Source organism: Urocitellus parryii, chromosome 4 (genome assembly GCF_045843805.1).
Source record: "Urocitellus parryii isolate mUroPar1 chromosome 4, mUroPar1.hap1, whole genome shotgun sequence".
NCBI classification, from domain to species: domain Eukaryota; kingdom Metazoa; phylum Chordata; class Mammalia; order Rodentia; family Sciuridae; genus Urocitellus; species Urocitellus parryii.
In genome coordinates this window covers 179,590,979-179,611,682 of record NC_135534.1, presented here as the reverse complement: position 1 = coordinate 179,611,682, position 20,704 = coordinate 179,590,979, and positions in this window count along the sequence as shown.

The window sequence follows — 20,704 nt, the reverse complement described above, 5'->3', positions numbered from 1 at the left end:
CAGCAGGGAGTGGACTTATTACTCATCCAGGTACAAGAACATAGATGAAAATACACAGAATTTCACCAAACTTAGATGAGTTTAGAGATGCTTCATGTGTTACCCCAGGGATAATGGAGACATGTCTCACCTTTCAAGTGCAAGCCACAGTTGACAATCGCTATGATTTTTCAGGACAATCCGGGCTGACGAGGGACATCTAGTCACCCACAGATCTGGCAACCCTTCAATTATTCTGTGCAATTCAGATCACCAAGCTGGCTAATACATGCTTTCCACTTCACTGCAATCTCTGGAGACACAAACGCCTGTCCACACCCCAGAATGAATCCAAGCTGAGGTTCAGCACAATTAGTTATTTGTTTCCTCTAACATCTGAACCTTGTGAGACTCAGCCACCTCCTGGGAACCAGCCGTCTGCCAACGAGGCATGAATAAAACAGAGAAGGCTCCAGCTGGCAGCACCTGCTGTGCTTCCCCTGATTTCTCCACACACATTTCTAGACTTCTGAAATCCAGGGGCCTCTCTCAAGAGGATGCGTGCCACATGGGCTGGGCCTCTGAGACCTTGATTCTGTTTTTGAATTTTTCATTTTTTGAGCCTCAGCCTGACTCAGGTATTAGACAATGGATCTGGAAGCCCGACCCTCAGATCCTTGCCTGGCTCTGATCCCCTGGTGACCCTCACATTACCCTAGATATTATTAAGCTTCTGATCATAAAAATACGTTTGTTAAAAGATCATCTTTTAAGGCTGTCTATAGTCTGCCAAGACTTTTCTCCTGTCCTGTAGTATGGCAGATTGGTTCATTCTTACCATAGACTTTTTACCAGGGTCCTGTTGAAGTCTGAGTGCTTGTCTTTCCTGTACGATGCCTCTCTGTGAATACATGGATGGTCCTCGTTCCCACTGCTCCTGTCTTAGTTCTGCCTCTTCTGGTACCTTGCTTGTTCTCTTAGTGCCTGTCAAGCTCAGTGCTTAAGGACCTTGGATGCTGGAGTCAGATAACTTGTACTTAAACCCTATGTCTGCCACCTTCTAGCCGGGTGGCTTGGGGTGAGTCATATAATCTCCCTGTGCTTCAGTTTTCTGTCTTCAACAACAATTCTACCCATCTCTTTGGGTTACTAGGGTGCTTACGTAGGTTAATATGTAACACATAAAGTGCAAAGAACCTGCTTATATAGGTACTATAAAAGTGTTATTATCCTTCATAATATCCAAGGTGCTTTGCACATTAGTTGACTTTTTTGAATGAAAACTGAATTTTATAGCCATTCTTTATGTTGGAAAACAAAACAAAACAAACAAACAACAACAACAACAACAAACAGAACAAGTGAGCCTCTTGTGGGTAGGATGCATTTGAGAGGAGTTCAGTAAAGATGAGGTCTTCTCAGTGCACACAATCCCCAGATATGAGCCTGGAGAGGTCGATGAAGGATTAAGTGCGGAGGACCTTTAACATGCTGCAAAGGAGCTGGAGGACACAAGGCCAGCAGAGGAGAATCCCTGAGAGTTTTGAGCTGAGAATGACAAAGAACACTGAGAGTCTGATCTGCAGAAGATGTCTGGCTCATTCAAAAGCAAATAGGGCTTGTTTGCTTGGCTCACCCTAGAGAGTTTGAGTTTTATTCATTCGTTGAAAAGTTTCAATGGACATTTATTACTAGGTGCCAAGTACTTGCTAGGTTTGGGGAGTATAATGGTGAGAAATACTGACAGTTTCTGACTTCATGGAGTTTATGGTCTAGTAGGGAAGAGATATCACCAAAATGAGGAGCCCCACAACAAATCTTCGTTAATGGTGCCGAGGGATTTGGAGACCACCTCTTCCTCATTCATCCCACCCATCCCACCCCACCCTAGAGGAGTGAAGCATGGTGTGGGTGTGATTGATCTAATGCTTGACTCCAGGCCGTGGGATCTGAAGAGTATAACTCAGTTGCTTCTTTTTCTGTTGCTCCTTTCAATTACTTGGGGGAGTTTAGCATTACTTGAGGCTAATTTATAGCCTTGGCCAAGAATTTTTGGTCTAATCAAACTGGGTATTCTTATCTCTTCTGCTAGGAGGTTTTGCTCAGGAATTGTCCTGGAGATGGAGTGCATAGACAGACCTAAGGCAGTCATAAAACAGCATTGCCTCTGGCCATTGAAACTCATTTAGGCTGGTCATCAGAGTGGACCTTAGTGTTTTGCTTAATATTTCCATGAAGTGGAGCTTTCTTTTCCTTGGATATAAGCAATAAAATTGTTGCTTGCAAACATTCTGCAAAGCCAATGTATGGAGTCAAGCTAATAGAACAGTAGAGAACAGGGCGTGCAGCCCTGAGCAAAGCATGCTCGATGTTTCCTTACCTCTCTATTTTCTAATTGCATAAACCAAATACATTTCCTTCAATGTTCAAGCCAGTTTTTGTTTTTGTTTTTAAGTCAGGATCTCAACTAGGTTGCCCAGGCTGGCCTCAAACTCCTAGGCTCACGCAATCCTGCTTCCTTAGTCTCCCAAGAAGATGAGACTATCGGTATGTGCCACTGAGCCAGTTTAAGCCAGTTCTAGTTGGTTTACTGCTACTTGCACCTGCAGAGTAACAGTAAAAGCATCCTCATGGATTCAAGAGCATCATAACTGACTCAAGAGATAGTCAAGTTCAAGGTGCTTACTGCAGAGAAATGCTGAGGGAAAGCGGGAGGAGTGCTGGGTAGCACTCTTGATTGTGATTAGAGGGGTGATGTGATGTATTGGAAAGAAGAAGGACTTCAGAGTTGGCCAAGGCTGGTTTTCAATTCTAGTTCTGCCACTTATTGGCTCCCTAACCTCTTATTTCTTCATCTTTAGAACGGGGGATATTAATAGAACTTGCAGGATTATGAAAAGGTTTATTTGAGATTAATTATGATGCTAGCTCAGCCCAGTGCCTCTTGGTATAATACAGATACTAGAAATGTAAGAACAATTGCTTTTTTAATAGCAGCTGCTACCAGATAAATGGTGACAAAAGGTACTTGGTTCTAGGGTTAAAGACTCAAAGACCCAATAGGGTTCCATAGAATAGAGCTCCCAAGGTTCTCGCCAGGTTTGGATTTGTTTAGGTACAGACAGGATCATCTTGGGCTAGGAAGAAAAGGACAAAAATGGGGGAAAATGTTGTATGCTTCAGGGGTTATTTCTGTTTGGAAGAGTTATCTGGATGGATTTCCCCTTTAGTTCTATGTAAGGAAGCAGTACTGCTCATTTATAATGGACACACTGTCCTTCTTGTATGCTGTTAGATAAAATTGACAAAAGTTGGCTATCCCACTCCTTCTTTCATCAGTTGTCAAAATGGCCCTGTGACAGGTGAACAACGATACAATCTTTACCCCTATTGCATTCAGTTCTATCTTCCTAGGAATGCATTTTCTTTAACTTGAACAAATTTGGGAAAATTTCTGTTGTCTGATGGAGACTTGACAACCATATCATTCTCAGCAGCAATGCATTTATAAAATTTTTCTTACAACTGGTTAATTCTTCAGGTCATATAATCTATCATATACTTTTCACTGACTAACGTCAATTTGAGAGAATATCTTTGCTTTGATATATTCCTTCATGCTGAGGGGGAATAATGTGCAACTCAATGGCCCAAACTTCCTACTTGGGATTAGGTATTAGAGTTCCATTTTTGAGAGATATATCAAAGGAAGGGTACTTGGAACCTACCCCAGCTTCCAGGATAAGTGTCTTCTCCACATGTTCTTGCTATGGCTTTGGCAAGAATGAAAGAATATTTAAAGAAATATAAGCAGCTAAGTATATACACTCTTTTCTTAATTAAACTTTGTCAACGTCCAATCTAACTTTTAATTGTTCTTTTTTTTTTCTTTTCTTCACTCTGCTCTAAGGATATTGTCTTATTTTCCCAGACTTACTTCTGAGGGCTTAACTCATTATGAGAGTTTCTCCCTCAGCCTGTGGTAGGAATTGCTTTGCCAGTTCCTAGTCCTTAGGTAAAGGAATATTTCCTTTGCAATTTGCTTTTCTTAGGGATGCACTACTCTCTCATGTAGGTTTTCTTAGCTAAAGGATTGATTTTTGTTTTAAAGAACAAGATCACCAAGATTAACATAAACTTCATGGTTGTAATTTTCCAATCGATAGTGGCTACAACTGGCTGGCCATTCAACATCATTCCTCCTTAATTCACGTGTCCAATATAGGGAGAGGGAGTCTGGGCTTTGGGCTCAAGATCTAGTTTTGTAGTTTATTTTTGTTATCTAGGTCAGCTACTTAGCCTCTCTGAAGCTGTTTCCTCATCTGTAAACTATGTAACAACTTGGATCACAGTATTATTCTGAATGTGAAACAAGGTATCAATAGCACCCAGCATGGTACCTGTGCATTGTGACTATTCTAAATTTTAATTCGCTCATCTCTCTCATTCATTTTTTTGAGGCTTACATTTGGGGTAAAGTTATTTGCACAAAATACTCATTATTATAATTTAACCATGATAACAGCTTGTAGCATACTTTAAACCTTATTCTCAAAAAATGATGCCTATTTTTTTTTTGACTTGAATAGAAAGTTCACTGCATTTGTTAATCACCACAGAATACTGAGAGAACTGACAGTTAAGAATTTAATTATTATCAATCTATGATAAGACATGGAGGATAGGAGCAATTCCAGACATTTGGAATGAGCAAATATTCCAAATTTCTAAAGGAAGAGCAAAACATGGATCACATCCCCCATCCCACCCAATGATAGAGTAGCCAGCATGACACCAATCCCTGGAAAAATGATAAACAGAGCAACAATATCTATGATTTGTAAGCATTTGGAAAAGGAAGCAGTGGTCATTAGGAACTAGTATGGATTTGCAAGAACCAAGATATTTCCCTTTTCTTTTATTTTTTCCTTTTAAGCAATTCTAAGTCCTGTGGATCACAGTGGTGCTAAAGACATGATGTAGCAGAGCATTTAACAAAATTCTCATCCCATCCTTATGGATAATATACTTCGAAAAATGTGGTCTGGATTATTTATCCATCTTCCATTTTTATCTTTATTCTAAGGAGATTTTTGGTTGCTTTAATAATACATAAGATTCAATAATAATAAGGCAAAAAGTGAAGAAATTAGGTTACAGGAAAAACAAGGGGGAATTAAAAAGGAACCATGAGTGAATGGCTGGTCCATAAAACGTCCACCACGATACTCTTTCATCCCATGCTCTATACACTCCCTAGAGGTGGTTTACAGATTTTCCCCCAGACTTCCTGACAGTCTAGGAAATGAGGAAACATTATAAATAAAAGTGTCTATAAGAAAGAAAAACAGTGCCGAGAGCCGAGAGAAACTTCTGTTGTGTCCTCGTGAAGAGGACATATGTCATGTAGTAAACCATCTGCTCGGTGTATCCTTACGTGAAATGCAATGGTGAGTTTCGAGGGTTTCTTATGAAGTACCTTCTTGTAGGCCTATGCGTTATGGGCACTTGAGGGTGAGGGGTTTTGAGAATGCCATCAAGATATGCAACTCTCTGACAGTCAGGTCCTAGTTTGACAACTGGTTGATTAATTATGTCCAAAGGCCATTGATTAAAGATTTGATGTGCCAATCACTCTGCTTTATCCTTGGATAACCAAAACTATCATCAAGGATGAAGCCATTGGAAACACTCCTCACATTTTTGTATGAGAATTGGGAGGGAGAGTAGATAATAATGGTTAGAAGAGCCTGATACCTGTCACATTGGGATAATGTTTACAAGATACAGTTTAGCAGCTAAATAAGCATACATAACAGTACATTTCGGGTAAAAACAAGTGCTTGAGTGACAGAACCAGGGATACCCTGAAAGCAAAGTAAATTATTTGGAAAGTATACTTGGAACCTCTAAGACTTCAAACTCAAATGGTACAATAATATGGCCCAGCTTCTAGGAAAGTTGCATCTGCAGAAGGCATTGTGCCCAGAGTGCTGTTTATTCTGCCCTGGCCAGCTCATACCTGGGCCTTGCTTTAAATTTGTAATGCCCTTTTCCAAGAGAAATCAGTGTGAGAGTATCTGGGATACTGAGGAGTGTAAAGGAAAATGAAGAGAAGCTGCAGATGCTTGTCCTGTGGATAAGAAAATAATGTCCTCATGGATTCATCTAGAAGTAGAGAGGAAGCTGAGTGATAGAATATTTTGAAGAAAAATGTTCTAATTGCTAGAACTCTCTGAAAAGTCAAAATGGCCTTGTGAGGGGTGAACTTCCCATCCCTGGAAGAACACATGGAGGCTCGGGATAGCTTCCAGGAATATTGTCAAGGACCACTGGATGAGGACTCAAGATTGTTTCTGGTGACCTCCAAGTTCCCTTCCAGCTCTAGGGTTTTATGCATCTTCATCTGAAACGACAGAAATTTCAACAGAAAAAAAAATCCACAAGTTATTTAAAGAAGAAAATCAATCTAGTCTCAGACTATTGTTAGTGTCTCAGAAGATCTGCCCCCAAATGACTAAGTTAAAATAACACAAACAGAAGATGATGAGTCATGCTGCTTTTCCTAATGGCCTCTAATGTGCAAAGTCCCAGATCGCAGCTGCCACTCTGAGTGACTACGTGGGGAGGGAGAACTAAATTATGGTAGGTATAGCCCTGCAATGTTCCCGGCTGGTGGCCTGTGTGTATGTGATTACCTAGTATTCCTTACCAGCTGTTTTTTAACATTAGTCATAGTGATTTAAAACAACCACCCTCTTTTCATTTATCTCAATAAGCACTGTACTTTTTGGAGGAGTAAGACGTCTCATTTAAAAGTGGAAGCTTTTCTTAGTTCTGAAGTACACGTGATGTGATTGTAAGACATGGACTTCACAGGGTCACCCTGAGTCTCAGGTGAGGTAACACAGGTCCTACTGTCTCTCCTTAGTCTTCATGAGGCCACTGAGGTTGAGGCAGGGTGATGGGAGAGGAGAGAATCAGTCTCTTCTCCATGGGCCAGAATAAAGGATGGTGTCAATGGGTGGGTAAACTTTTGGGACAGGTCTGTAGAATGTGAGCAACCAGGACAAATGGTCCCTAACTACCTCTCCCTGCTTCCAGTGCAAGGGCATTAAGGTGGGTAGGTTTTCTTTCTTGGTTCTCTTGGTGCTTGAATGAAGTAAAATCCGAGGAGTGCTGGATTCATAAGGCAATGAGGATTTGGGTCACCAAAATAAGCAAAGTCAGGGAGGAGAGACCCTGGAGCTATGTGACCAGGGACAGAATAGGAAGAGGATCCTGAAAGCCCAAATCAAAGGTCTATAAAATAGGAACCAACGGGATGTCCAGACATCAGAGCAAGAAAGAGTCCAGGGAAGGCTGTCCATGCAGATTTTGCTAAAAGGGCTTAGGGTTTCCCAGGCTAGCTTTTATTATGTCTCACTCACGGGCAGCTCAAAGGCCTAAGTAACCAGCCACAGTCAGAGGCTCCCTAAAAGCCTGGCCCTAACAATGGGTATGCAATTCCTTGATGAGTCAAAGCCTTCTTTCTGTTCCAGGAAGTCTCCAGCACAGATGGGTCAGCTGATTAAAGAAATCTGGTTCCCTTAAGGCCAAGAAATTGATCCGGAAAATAAGATTTCTATTTCTACTGCTCGTTCCTCTGCTGAGAGACCTATAAAAAACTGTGGGTCAATCCACTCTGATCTCAACAATGCAAGACCATGTGAGCTGGGCTCCTCCACTCCCTGCCTTGGCGGTTCTGCTGGTCAGTGTGTCCATGGGTGGATCCTGGGACTCAGGATGGTGGATTGCCTCCTGTGTGTCCTTTCACTGTTTTTTCCCTCAGACAGACAGAGCCTTCAACATATCTTTTCCACACTCTAGAAAAGTCTGTGTACCTGTATTATGTTCTAGGAAAGTCTAGATATATTTCCTGTACTCCCAAGCTGTATTACTGGCCTAACCATGATATAATTCTGATTGCATACTCCCTTAAATCACATTTTACTATTTTATTACTCAGCAGTGAATGTTCATCTTATAAACTATCATAAAATAATTGTTAGAGTTCTTTAGGATTCTTTCAAAGTTTCCCTTATCAATATATGGCTTACTTTACAAATTGAATCAAATTCTTTCTTGAATCATTTGTCTATATAGGGATAAAACTCAAGACTTTGAGTTGGTTTCATGTGCACATATCTCGTTCATTATATGTATATACACATATATTTATATATAACATAAAATTAACAAATATATATATTTAAAATATACATCAAATAATAATATATAAATGAATATAATAAATATATAAGTGTGTATATATAAGTATGTGTGTGTGTGTGTGTGTATATATATATATATATATATATATATATATATGCTTTTCTGAGCTTGTTTTTCTATCACACTAAAGTCCTTTCTCTTCATGACTTTCTCCACATAGTAGCCAATAATATATGTTTACTTACTTTGAATTTAAGGTAATTAAATGTATAAATGGAATTATTCAGATTATTTTTAACGAAACTTGAACATCTATATCCTCTGCACATATTATTAGTTAGGCACATATTATTTCATTAAATCTGTACATCAACCTTGCAAGTAGATATTGTTACTCTAACTTGACAGATAATTAAATTTACACTAAGGCTTAAGAACATTGTGAAAGTTCACACAGCAAGTCAGAATTCGAACCCAGTTCTCTTGGCTTCAGAACTAATGCTGACTTTTTGTGGCCATCACTGACTATATCACAAGAAATGTATGTCAATTACCATCTCACACTGTTGATGGGTGGAGACTGTCTCTCTCCCTGCCGCCCAATTTATAAAATGGTGTCAAAGTATTTATAATATAAAATTTACCACCCTACTATTTTTTAAACGTACAGTTGCAGGGTATTAGATACATTTGTAATATTGTACAACCATCCATGTTAGTCGTTTTCACCACTGTAACAAATACCTGAGAAAACCAACTTAGAGGAAGAAAGATTTACTTAGGCTCACAGATTCAGAGGTTCCAGTCCATGACGGGCTGGCTCCAAAGCAGAGACATCATGGTGGACGAACATGACAGAGGAAAACTGCTCACTTCAAGGAAGCAGGGAGGCAGAGAAGAAGGAGCCAGAAACAAGATATAGCCCCCAAGAACATGCCCCCAGGACCCACTCACTCCCTTCTACTAGGTCTCAACTCTTACACTTCCCACCACATCCCAGGACCCCCATTCCATATGGAACTAGCTCCATAACTCTCTCCATCGAATGAAACTGAAACCCTGCATCAGTTAGATAATGACTTTCCATTCCCTGCTGCCCCCAGACCCTGGTAACTACCATTCTACTGTCTGTTTCTATGATTTGGACTTAAGTGCTATTATACATGGAATCATACAATATTTGTGATTTTACGACTAAGTTAAATAACTTAGCATAACTTCCTAGTATTTACCCATGGTGTAGCCCATGTCAGACATTCCTTCCTTTCTAAGGCTGAATAATATTCCATTGTATGTATTTACCACAGTTTGCTTATCCATTCATCCATCGGTAGACGTTTGGGTTGCTTCCATGTTTTGTCTGCTGTGAGTGGTGCTCTTTTGAATATGAATATACATTCAAGACCCTGTTTTGATTCTTTTGGGTATATATCCAGAAGTGGAATTGCTGGATCACATGTTAATTCTATTTTCTTTTCATGGTACCAGGGATTGAACTCAGGGGCACTTAATCACTGAGCCACATCCCCAGTCCTTTTTAGTATTTTATTTAGAGACAGGGTCTTTCTGAATTGCCTAGCGTATCACCAAGTTGCTGAGGCTGGTTTTGAACTCATGATCCTCCTGCCTCAGGCTCTGGAGCTGCTAGGATTATAGGCATGCGCCACCACACCTGGCACCTGGTTCTATTTTTAATTATGTCTTACATAGTAATTGTATCATTTTAAGCATTCTAATTTCTTTTCTTTCTTTTTTCTTTCCTTCATCTTAATGGTAGCCATCTTTATGGGAGTGAAGTGTATCTCATTTAGTTTTGACTTTAATTTCCCTGATGATTAGTGAAACTAAACATCTTTTCATGTGCTTATTGTCCATTTGTGTATAAATATTTTTTGAGAAATGTATAATGAAGTCCTTTGCCCATTTTCAAATTAGGTTTCTTTTGTTTGTTATTGAGTTTTAGAAGTTTTTAAATGTATTCTGGATATTGATACCTTATCAGATACATGATTTGCAGATATTTTCTCCCATTCTGTGGCTTGCTTTTTTTTTTTTATTGTTGGTCGTTCAAAACATTACATAGTTCTTAATACATCATATTTCACAGTTTGATTCAAGTGGGTTATGAACTCCCAATTTTACCCCGTATACAGATTGCTGTATCACATCAGTTACCCTTCCATTGATTGACATATTGCCTTTCTAGTGTCTGATGTATTTTGCTGTCTGTCCTATTCTCTACTATCCCCCCTCCCCTCCCCTCCCCTCCCCTTTTCTCTCTCTACCCCTTCTACTGTAAATCATTTCTTCCATTTGTATTATCTTGTCTTACCCCTCCTTTCCTCTTATATGTCATTTTGTATAACCCTGAGGATCGCCTTCCATTTCCATGCGATTTCCCTTCTCACTCCCTTTCCCTCCCACCTCTCATCCCTGTTTAATGTAAATCTTCTTCTCAAGCTCTTCGTCCCTACCTTGTCCTTGTTTACTCCCCTTATATCAAAGGAGTCATTTGGTATTTGTTTTTTAAAGATTGACTAGCTTCACTTAGCATAATCTGCTCTAATGTGTGGCTTGCTTTTTTACTTTGTTGATACTGGTTTTTTTTTGCACAAAATTTTCATGAAGTTCAGTTTGTCTATTTGTTATTTTGTTGCCTGTGCCTTTGATATCATGTCCAAGAAGTCATTGTGAAATTCGATGTCATAAAGTTTTACCCTATTTTTATTCCAAAGGGTTTTAGGTTTTGGATATTACATTTGAATCTTTGATTCACTTTGAGTTAACACTTGCATATGGTGTCAAGTAAAGATATAACTTCATTTTTTTTTCAGGTGGAGATTTAGTTTTTTCCAGTATCTTTGTTGAAAAGACTGATATTTCCCTAATGAATGGTCATGGAACCCAACAATCATTTGACCATGTCAGTGAGGGCTTATTTCTGTCCTATTCCAATGGTTTCTATGTTTGTCTTCCTGGCAGTAGCACTCTGTTTTGATCACTGTGGCTTGTTGTAAATACTGAAATCAGGAAGTTTGAGTTCTTTTGTTTTTCATTTTCAGGATTATGTTGGCTTTTTGGAATTCCTTGAGACTACATAGGGATTTTAGAAAGACTATTTCTGCAAAAATGTTACTGGAATTTTTGTTAGGGATTGCATTATACATGTAGATTGCTTTGGGTAGTATTGACATCTTAACAAAATTAAATCTTCCAACACATGAACATGGATTGTTTCCCGCTTATTTCTATCTTCTTTAATTTCTTTCATCAATGATAGGTAGTTTTATTGCACAAGTGTTTCATCTATTTGGTTAAGTTAATTCCTAAGTATTTTGTGCTCTACAATGGATTTATTTTATAATGTCCTTTTCAGATTACTTTTTGTTAGTATTAAAATGCAACTTGGGCTGGGGATGTGGCTCAAGCGGTAGCACGCTCGCGTGGCATGCTCGGGGCGCTGGGTTCGATCCTCAGCACCACATAAAAAAAATAAATAAATAAAGATGTTGTGTCCACCAAAAACTAAAAAATAAATATTAAAAAAATACAACTTAACTTTGTGTGTTCACTTTGTATACTGCTACTTTACTGAATTCATTTATTAGCTACTTTACTGAAATTATTTATTAGCTTTTTTAACCTTTGTTTTTTTTTTTGGTGGAGTCTTTGGGTTTTCTACATATAAGATCATATTATTTGCAAAAAGAGATAATTTGACTTCTTTATTTCTAATTCATATGAAATAGAATTTCTTTTTTTCTTGCCTAATCTCTCTGGCTAGAAATCCTAGTACTATTTTGAGTAGAAGAGTGAGAGTAAGCATCCTTATTTCTGATCTTATAAGAAGCTTTCATCCTTTCATCATTGAGTGTGATATTCACTGTGAGCTTTTTATATATGGCATTTAATATGTTGAGATAGTTTCATTTTATTATCACTTTTATTATTAAATGGTGTTTAATTTTGTCAAATTATTTGTCCGAATCAATTAAGATGATGTAGTTTTCTTTCTTCATTCTGTTAGCATGATACGTAGCATTGATCAATTTTCAGTCATTGAAACATCACCGGAAATGAATCCCACGTGGTCATGGTGTAAAATCCTTTGAATATATTGCTGAATTCAGTTTTGTTTTCTGATATTTTGTTGAAGACTTCTGTATCAATGTTCATGTAAATATTTCTTATTTAATTTTTCCTTCTTAATCATGGAACATAGCTTTCAGTGGCCTAAGTACCTCAAGAGGTTTGTGTTGAGTCTGTGGTGTCAACAGCATTGACAAGCTGGAATATAATCAGAAAGTTTTTGTGGTGGCAAGAGAATCCAAGGTGTTAGTTGTCCAGATCATCCTGTACCTGATGCCTACGCCAAGGAAGGCAAAAGGTAACACCAAAAGTCAGAATTCAGATGTGAATGAGGCTTGTCTAGAGAGCAAGTCATTCATCCTTCCTATTGAAAATGGAATGCCCTTGAAGGTATGCAGCAAGTTACCATTGCAAGGACTGATATAACTTGACCCTTCCTAAAAAAATAACTCAAAGCAAATTCCTGTTTCCTATTTTACATAAATTCCTGAAGGGGTAATGATTCAAATGGATAAAAAAAAAATGCAATCATAGTGGTCTAGTAGAAAATCTGGGAGAGCCTGAGGAAAGTCTTCCTAAATATGATTCCAGAAAAGAAACAAATAGGAAAGATTGGTCACCTCCAACCAAATAAAAGTTAGCAGAGCCCATGTCCCCTAAAATGATATGATAGAACAAAAAGGCAAAAGACAAACTGGGGAAATATTTGCAATATGGATGACAGACAAAGAGATAAGATCATTAATTTGTGATCAAAATTATATTCAAAATTGGCCAGTTATCAAAAAAAGAAAGAAGTACCAAGACCAATAATCCTTTGAAAAAATATCTAATTTGAAAATCAAGAGAGTCAGTGGAAAAAAGAGACCTGGTTTTCTAACAATTAAAAAGAAAATAAACTAACATTTTGAAAATACACTTTTACCCTGTTAGCGGAAATGCAGATTGGTGCAACCATTATAGAAACCAGCCTGAAAATATATATGAAAACCCTTTTAAAATGTGTTACACCTTTAATTCAGTAATTATATTTATGGGACTATATTTGAAAAAAATAATTATATCTATAAAGAAATGGTTAGAAAGATGTTCATTAAAAATATTTGAAATACCCACAAGATGTAAAAAAAATAAATGTTTGGTAACAGGAGCATAAAATAATTTATCATTTATATAATGGAATCTTATGTGATCATTCAGGTCATATTATAGTTGAAAATTGTTGGAAGTGGCTTTAAATGAGATTAAGGACAGTGTTTTCTTCCTTCCTTTCTCTTTTTCATGGACTTAATCCAGGACCAGGTGCACACTAGGCAAGTGTTATACCACTGAACTACATCCCCACACCAATGGTGGTGTTTTGGGGATCAGTACTTCTTTCTTTTTATTCTTCATAATCAGACACTATTACAGCACCACATCATCTTGGTCTCTCAGGGTTGTCACACTGGTAATGTGCACTTTCTCTTTCATTAATGCTTTTCACTTACATCTTCCCTGAAGCTGGCATAAACACTTTCTGCCTGTTGGTATTTGTCCCATGCCCTGCCCACCTTTCTGGTTCCTCCTCATGAGCCTGAGCTCTAAATATTGGCCTATCCCATGTTTAGCCCTTGGGCCTATTTGATTTTCTATCGACATCGACTACCCACGTAGTCTCTTACAGTCTATGAGCTATAACACCATTTATATGTTGATAACTCTCAAATTTCTAACCTGGCCTTCTCCCCAAGTTGCAGACCCACTAACATATCCAACTCTCCATTGTGATGACTAACCAACTCAAATGTCCAAGCTGAACTCCTGATTACCCACGCCACTGCAGCCCACTCTTTCCACGATGCTCCCTGTTCAGTAAATGAGACATCTCTTCTTTCAGATCCAGGATCAAAAATTTGGGTGACATCCTTGACTCCTCTTTCTCATATCCTGTCTCAAAACTGTCACCATATCCTGAGGCTGTGTCTTCAAAAAAATGCAGAATCTGGCTGCCTCTTCCCATATGCATGCAAGCCACTGTCTCCTGAAAAATTCCAGCCTATGGATTGATATCCTGCTTCTACTTTTGCCCACTATAATCTGCTTTGAAGTGATTCTCCAAGACCCAGGTCACATGATGTCACTCTTATGCTCAATACTCACCAATGGGTTCCACTTCCTTCAAAGAAAAATTCAAGACTCTCAATGGTTTATGAAGTCCTACGTGATCTTGCTTTTAGCTACCTTTCTGAGCTCTGTTCCACCCACATTTGTCTCCATAGTATACTTAGCACGTGCCCAAGTACTTCACTGTCTTGTGGCCACTGCCTGGAATGTTCTCCCCCTCCTGTCCCTATGGTCCACTCCTTTTCCTACCTTAGGCCTTTGCTCTAAATTCACTGTTTTTGTCGAGGACGTTTCTGATCATGTCATTTAAAATCACAATCCCCGTTCCTCCTTCTTATCACTACCTCTCCTCCTTCCTGACTTTGTTTCCCTCCATTGTACCTATCATCATCTAACACTTAGATTTTTATTGCCTATTTTCACTTCATTAAGAATGAAGCTCCATGAGGACAGAGATTTTTCTCATTTTGTCCACTGCTTTATCCCAAAATGTTGAGGATGGCACCAGGTACAAAATACGTGCTCAGTAAATGTTGTTGGATGACTCTACCGATGTTATATCTGAAGACATACCAAGTTGTCACTCTTGGTGTTAATATGATGAATATAGCAAACTTTTAAGTGCTCATGGGATGAATGATTGCTGTAATGTCACAAGATGCCCAGAGATAACAAGGGAAAGGTAAGATGAGACCGCAGAGGTTCAATTAGGATGACGGATGTTCCTTGGCTCTCTTCTCATTATGTTCCTGTCACTTGACATGGGATGTAGCTTGTTACGATGACAGAGGAGAGGTAGCTGATGCTGGAAGAGGATCGTGGAGTATGATAATAGGAGACACTTTGAAATCCACCTCTCAGAGCTAGGTGGGAGGCACACATGGGGGAAGACTTCATTCCATCATTTAAATGTCTTAAGACTATGCAGACCTTGCCAGTTTCCGCCTTATTTATACCACCCATTACTTCAAGTTTTAAGGGGTTTCTTATTCTGGTAGGAAATACAAATTAACAGGGTAATATATTAACCACAGATTGTATTCAAAAGATTATAAAAGACCACAAAGACAGAAATTTTGCTTAGTTGTGGGAAAAACCTATGCTTTCTATCATGTATGTATCTGAAGATACATCTGCCAGGATAATGTAATAGAAGTATATGCGAGCACACACACATGTGCGCACACACGCAGACATACATATACACACACACAAGTCGGTCGTTGGGACTGTGTTCTTATTTCTTCTCATTTTGTTTATTTACATATATCTTTAAATATAAAAATTTAACTTTCTCTAGTAAATATAATGTTTTTATAGTAAGAAATAAATGACAAGCATCATATGGATCATCAGGCTGTCTGGGGGGGCCTAGGATATTTTAGGCAAGGACCAGGGAGTCTCAGTGTTGGAAATGACTCTTAGGTGGTAGGGCCTCTTCAATATCCTTGCCAAGAGCTTTTCTACATACGGACCTCCAGCGGCTGAGTGCTCTCTACCTTTCCAGGCAGCCCATGCCATACCTGCCTAAGACCTCCACACAGAGCATGTTTTGCCCTTTGGAGTCAAGATTCCGGACTTTTAAAATAGCTTCCTAGTTCTTTCTATTTCATTCTTGTACCTCTCTATTTTCAATGGTATGGACTTCCAAAAACCCAAGTCAGGTCATGTCACTCTTTTCAAAACCCATTTTTCTACTCCTTTAGAGAAAAATCAAGAATTTTCCATGACTTACAAGGCCCTCTGTTATTCAATCTATGTTCTTCATGAAAACCAGATCCTTTAATGATTGCTTGTATTTCTGAGCCTCATCATCTCCTGGGCACTTCAATGTGGACATTATTGTCCTCTAAAGTTTCTCTTAGGGTTTTCTGTTTGGGGATGAATACAGTATTCCTGGGATCACTGAACATCACAGTTGCAATGTTACTGGCCTGATTCCTAAGTCTTTGATCCATTTTGATTTGACTTTTGTGCAAAATGGAAGATAGGGATGCAGTTTTAGTCTTTTACATATGGACATCCAGTTTTCCCAGTGTCATTTATTAAAAAAGTGGTCTTTTCTCCAACATGTATTTTTGGCAGTTTTGTCAAATATCAGATGGTATAAGTATTTGGTTTGTTTCTGTGTCTGCATGTCTATTTTGATGTCAATACCATGCTACTTTTGCTACTGTAGCTGTGTAGTATAATTTGAGATTGTGTATTGTGATGTCTCCTGCATCACTTTTCTATTCAAAATTGCTTTGGCTATTTTAAGTCTCATATTCTTCTAAACAAAATTAAGGACTGTTTATTTTTCTTTCTTTTTTTAGTTAGTCGAAGAATGCTATTGGTATTTTGATGGGAATTGCATTGAATGTGTATGATGCTTTTGATAGTATGGTCATTTTAACAATATTAATTCTGCCTATTTAAGAACACAGTGTGGGGGCAGGCTTCCATCTTCTGTGATCTTCAATTTCTTTCTTCAGTGTTATATAGTTTTCATTGTAGAGATCTTTTACCTCCTGGGTTAGATTAATTCCCAGATTGTTTTTTGAGGTTATTGTGAAAGTGTTGGTTTTCTTGATTTCTTTTTCAGCTGAATCACTGTTGTAGTATAGAAAAACTATTGATTTTTTTAGTGTTGATATTGTATACTTCTGCTTTGCTAAATTCATTTATCAGCTCTAGAAGTCTCCTGGTGGAATTTTTTGTGCCTTCTGGATATAGGATAATGTCATCAGCAATGATAATTTGACTTCATTTTTGATTTGTATACTTTTAATTTCCTTCTGTTGTCTGATTGCTCTGGCTAGAGTTGTGAGAACTATATTGAATAGAAGTGGTGAGAGTGGATATCTTTGTCTTGTTCCTGATTTTAAGGAACAGTTTTCAATTTTTCTCTGTTCAATATGGTGTTGACTTTGAATTTGTCACATATAGCCTTAATATGTTGGGGCAAGTTCCTTCTATCCCTAGTTTCTCTAGTGTTTTTAAAATTAATGGTTGCTGTATTTCATCAAAGGCTTTTTCTGTATCTAACGAACTGATCAAATAATTCTTGTCCTTAATTCTATTTAAGTGGTGAATTACAATTTATTAAATTGCATATGTTGAATGATCCTTGGAGCTCTAGGATGAAGCCCACTTGATCCCAGGTGTATTATCTTTATAATATGTTTTTGAATGCACTTTGATAATATTTTATTAAGAATTTTTGCATTTATATTCCTCAGAGATATTGGTCTGTAGTTTTCTTTTCTGGCTGTATCTTTGACTGGTTTTGGTATCAGGGTTATACTGGCTTCATAGAATATATTTGGGAGAGTTCTCTTCCTTTCAATTTCATGGAATAATTTGAGAAAGACTGGTGTTAGTTCTTTTTTTTTTTTACATGCAACAAACACTGTTTATTGGTTATCAGATTGGATAACAAACACAGAACCATTACAGAAAATCTGAAAAGACAAAGATAGTCAAAACATGTAATATCCTACCACCCACACAAACACTGATGAACATACACATACACAAACACATTAAAGAACTGAAAGGAAATACATTAAAGTGTTTATCAATGGTGTTAGTTCTTTAAAGGTCTGGTAGAACTCAGCTGATAATCCATCTGATCCTGGGCTTTTCTTTGTTGGAGACTTTTAATTGCTGTTTCAATATCATTATTTGATATTGGTCTGTTTAGGTTTTCTATATCTTCCTGGTAAATTTGGGAAGTCATATGTGTCTAGAATTTTGTCAGTGTCTTCTAGATTTTGCAGTTTTTTTGAGTATAAATTTTCAAAATAGTTTCATGTAATTTTCTGGATTTTAGAAGTTTCTCTGGTGTCTCTCCCTTTTCCGCTCTAATTTTGTTGATTTGAGTCTTCCTTTTTCCTTTGGTTAGTTTGCTTAAGGATTTAATAATCTTATTTACCTCTTCTAAAGACCAACTCTTTTTTTGTTGATCCTGTGTATTATTCTCAATTTTAGCTCTGATCTTTATTAGTTACTGTCTTTTACCTCAATATTGTAAAAGCAATCTATGCTAAGCCTCAGGCTAGCATCATTCTGAATGGAGAAAAATTGAAGGCATTCCCTCTAAGATCTGGAACAAGACAGGGATGCCCTCTCTCACCACTTCTGTTCAACATAGTTCTCAAAACACTGGCCAGAGCAATTAGACAGATGAAAGAAATTAAAGGCATAAAAATAGAAAAGAAGAACTTAAATTATCACTATTTGCAGATGACATGGTTCTATACCTAGCAGACCCAAAAGAGTCTACAAAGAAACTATTAGAGCTAATAAATGAATTCAGCAAAGTGGCAGGATATAAAATCAACATGCATAAATCAAAGGCATTCCTGTTTATCAGCGACAAATCCTCTGAAATGGAAATGAGGACAACCACTCCATTCACAATATCCTCAAAAAAAAAAAAATACTTGGGAATCAACCTAACAAAAGAGGTGAAGACTTATACAATGAAAACTACAGAACCCTAAAGAGAGAAATAGAAGAAGATCTTAGAAGATGGAAAAATATACCCTGTTCATGGATAGGCAGAACTAACATCATCAAAATGGCGATATTACCAAAAGTTCTCTATAGGTTTAATGCAATGCCAATCAAAATCCCAACGGCATTTCTTGTAGAAATAGATAAAGCAATTATGAAATTCATATGGAAAAATAAAAGACCCAGAATAGCAAAAACAACTCTAAGCAGGAAGTGTGAATCAGGCGGTATAGCGATACCAGACCTCAAACTATACTACAGAGCAATAGTAACAAAAACAGCATGGTACTGGTACCAAAACAGGCAGGTGGACCAATAGTACAGAATAGAGGACACAGAAACCAATCCACAAAACTACAACTATCTTATATTTGATAAAGGGGCTAAAAGCATGAAATGGAGGAAGGATAGCATCTTCAACAAATGGTGTTGGGAAAACTGGAAATCCATATGCAACAAAATGAAACTGAATCCCTTTCTCTCGCCATGCACAAAAGTTAACTCAAAATGGATCAAGGAGCTTGATATCAAATCAGAGACATGGCATCTGATCCAAGAAAAAGTTGGCTCCGATCTACATACTGTGGGATTGGGCTCCAAATTCCTCAATAGGACACCCATAGCACAAGAGTTAATAACTAGAATCAACAAATGGGACTTACTCAAACTAAAAAGTTTTTTCTCAGCAAAAGAAACAATAAGAGAGGTAAATAGGGAGCCTACATTCTGGGAACAAATCTTTACTCCTCACACTTCAGATACAGCCCTAATATCCAGAGTATACAAAGAACTCAAAAAATTAAGCAATAAGAAAACAAATAACCCAATCAACAAATGGGCCAAGGACCTGAACAGACACTTCTCAGAGGAGGACATACAATCAATCAATAAGTACATGAAAAAATGCTCACCATCTCTAGCAGTCAGAGAAATGCAAATCAAAACCACCCTAAGATACCATCTCACTCCAGTAAGATTGGCAGCCATTATGAAGTCAAACAACAACGAGTGCTGGAGAGGATGTGGGGAAAAGGGTACACTTGTACATTGCTGGTGGGACTGCAAATTGGTGCAGCCAATTTGGAAAGCAGTATGGATATTTCTTGGAAAGCTGGGAATGGAACCACCATTTGATCCAGCTATTCCCCTTCTCGGTCTATTCCCTAAAGACCTAAAAAGAGCATGCTACAGGGACACTGCTACATTGATGTTCATAGCAGCACAATTCACAATAGCAAGACTGTGGAACTAACCTAGATGCCCTTCAATAGACGAATGGATAAAAAAAATGTGGCATTTATACACAATGGAGTACTACTCTGCATTAAAAAATGACAAAATCATAGAATTTGCAGGGAAATGGATGGCATTAGAACAGATTATGCTAAGTGAAGCTAGCCAATCCCTAAAAAACAAATGCCAAATGTTTTCTTTGATATAAGGAGAGTAACTAAGAACAGAGTTGGGAGGAAGAGTATGAGAAGAAGATTAACATTAAACAGGGGTGAGAGGTGGGAGGGAAAAGGAAAGAGAAGGGAAATTACATGGAAATGGAAGGAGACCCTCATGGTTATACAAAATTACATACAAGAGGAAGTGAGGGGAAAGGGGAAAAAAAAACAAGGGGGAGAAATGAATTACAGTAGATGGGGTAGAGAGAGAAGATGGGAGGGGAGGGGATGGGGGATAATGGAGGATAGGAAAGGCAGCAGAATACAACAGACACTAGTATAGCAATATGTAAAACAGTGGATGTGTAACTGATGTGATGCTGCAATCTGATACGGGGTAAAAATGGGAGTTCATAACCCACTTG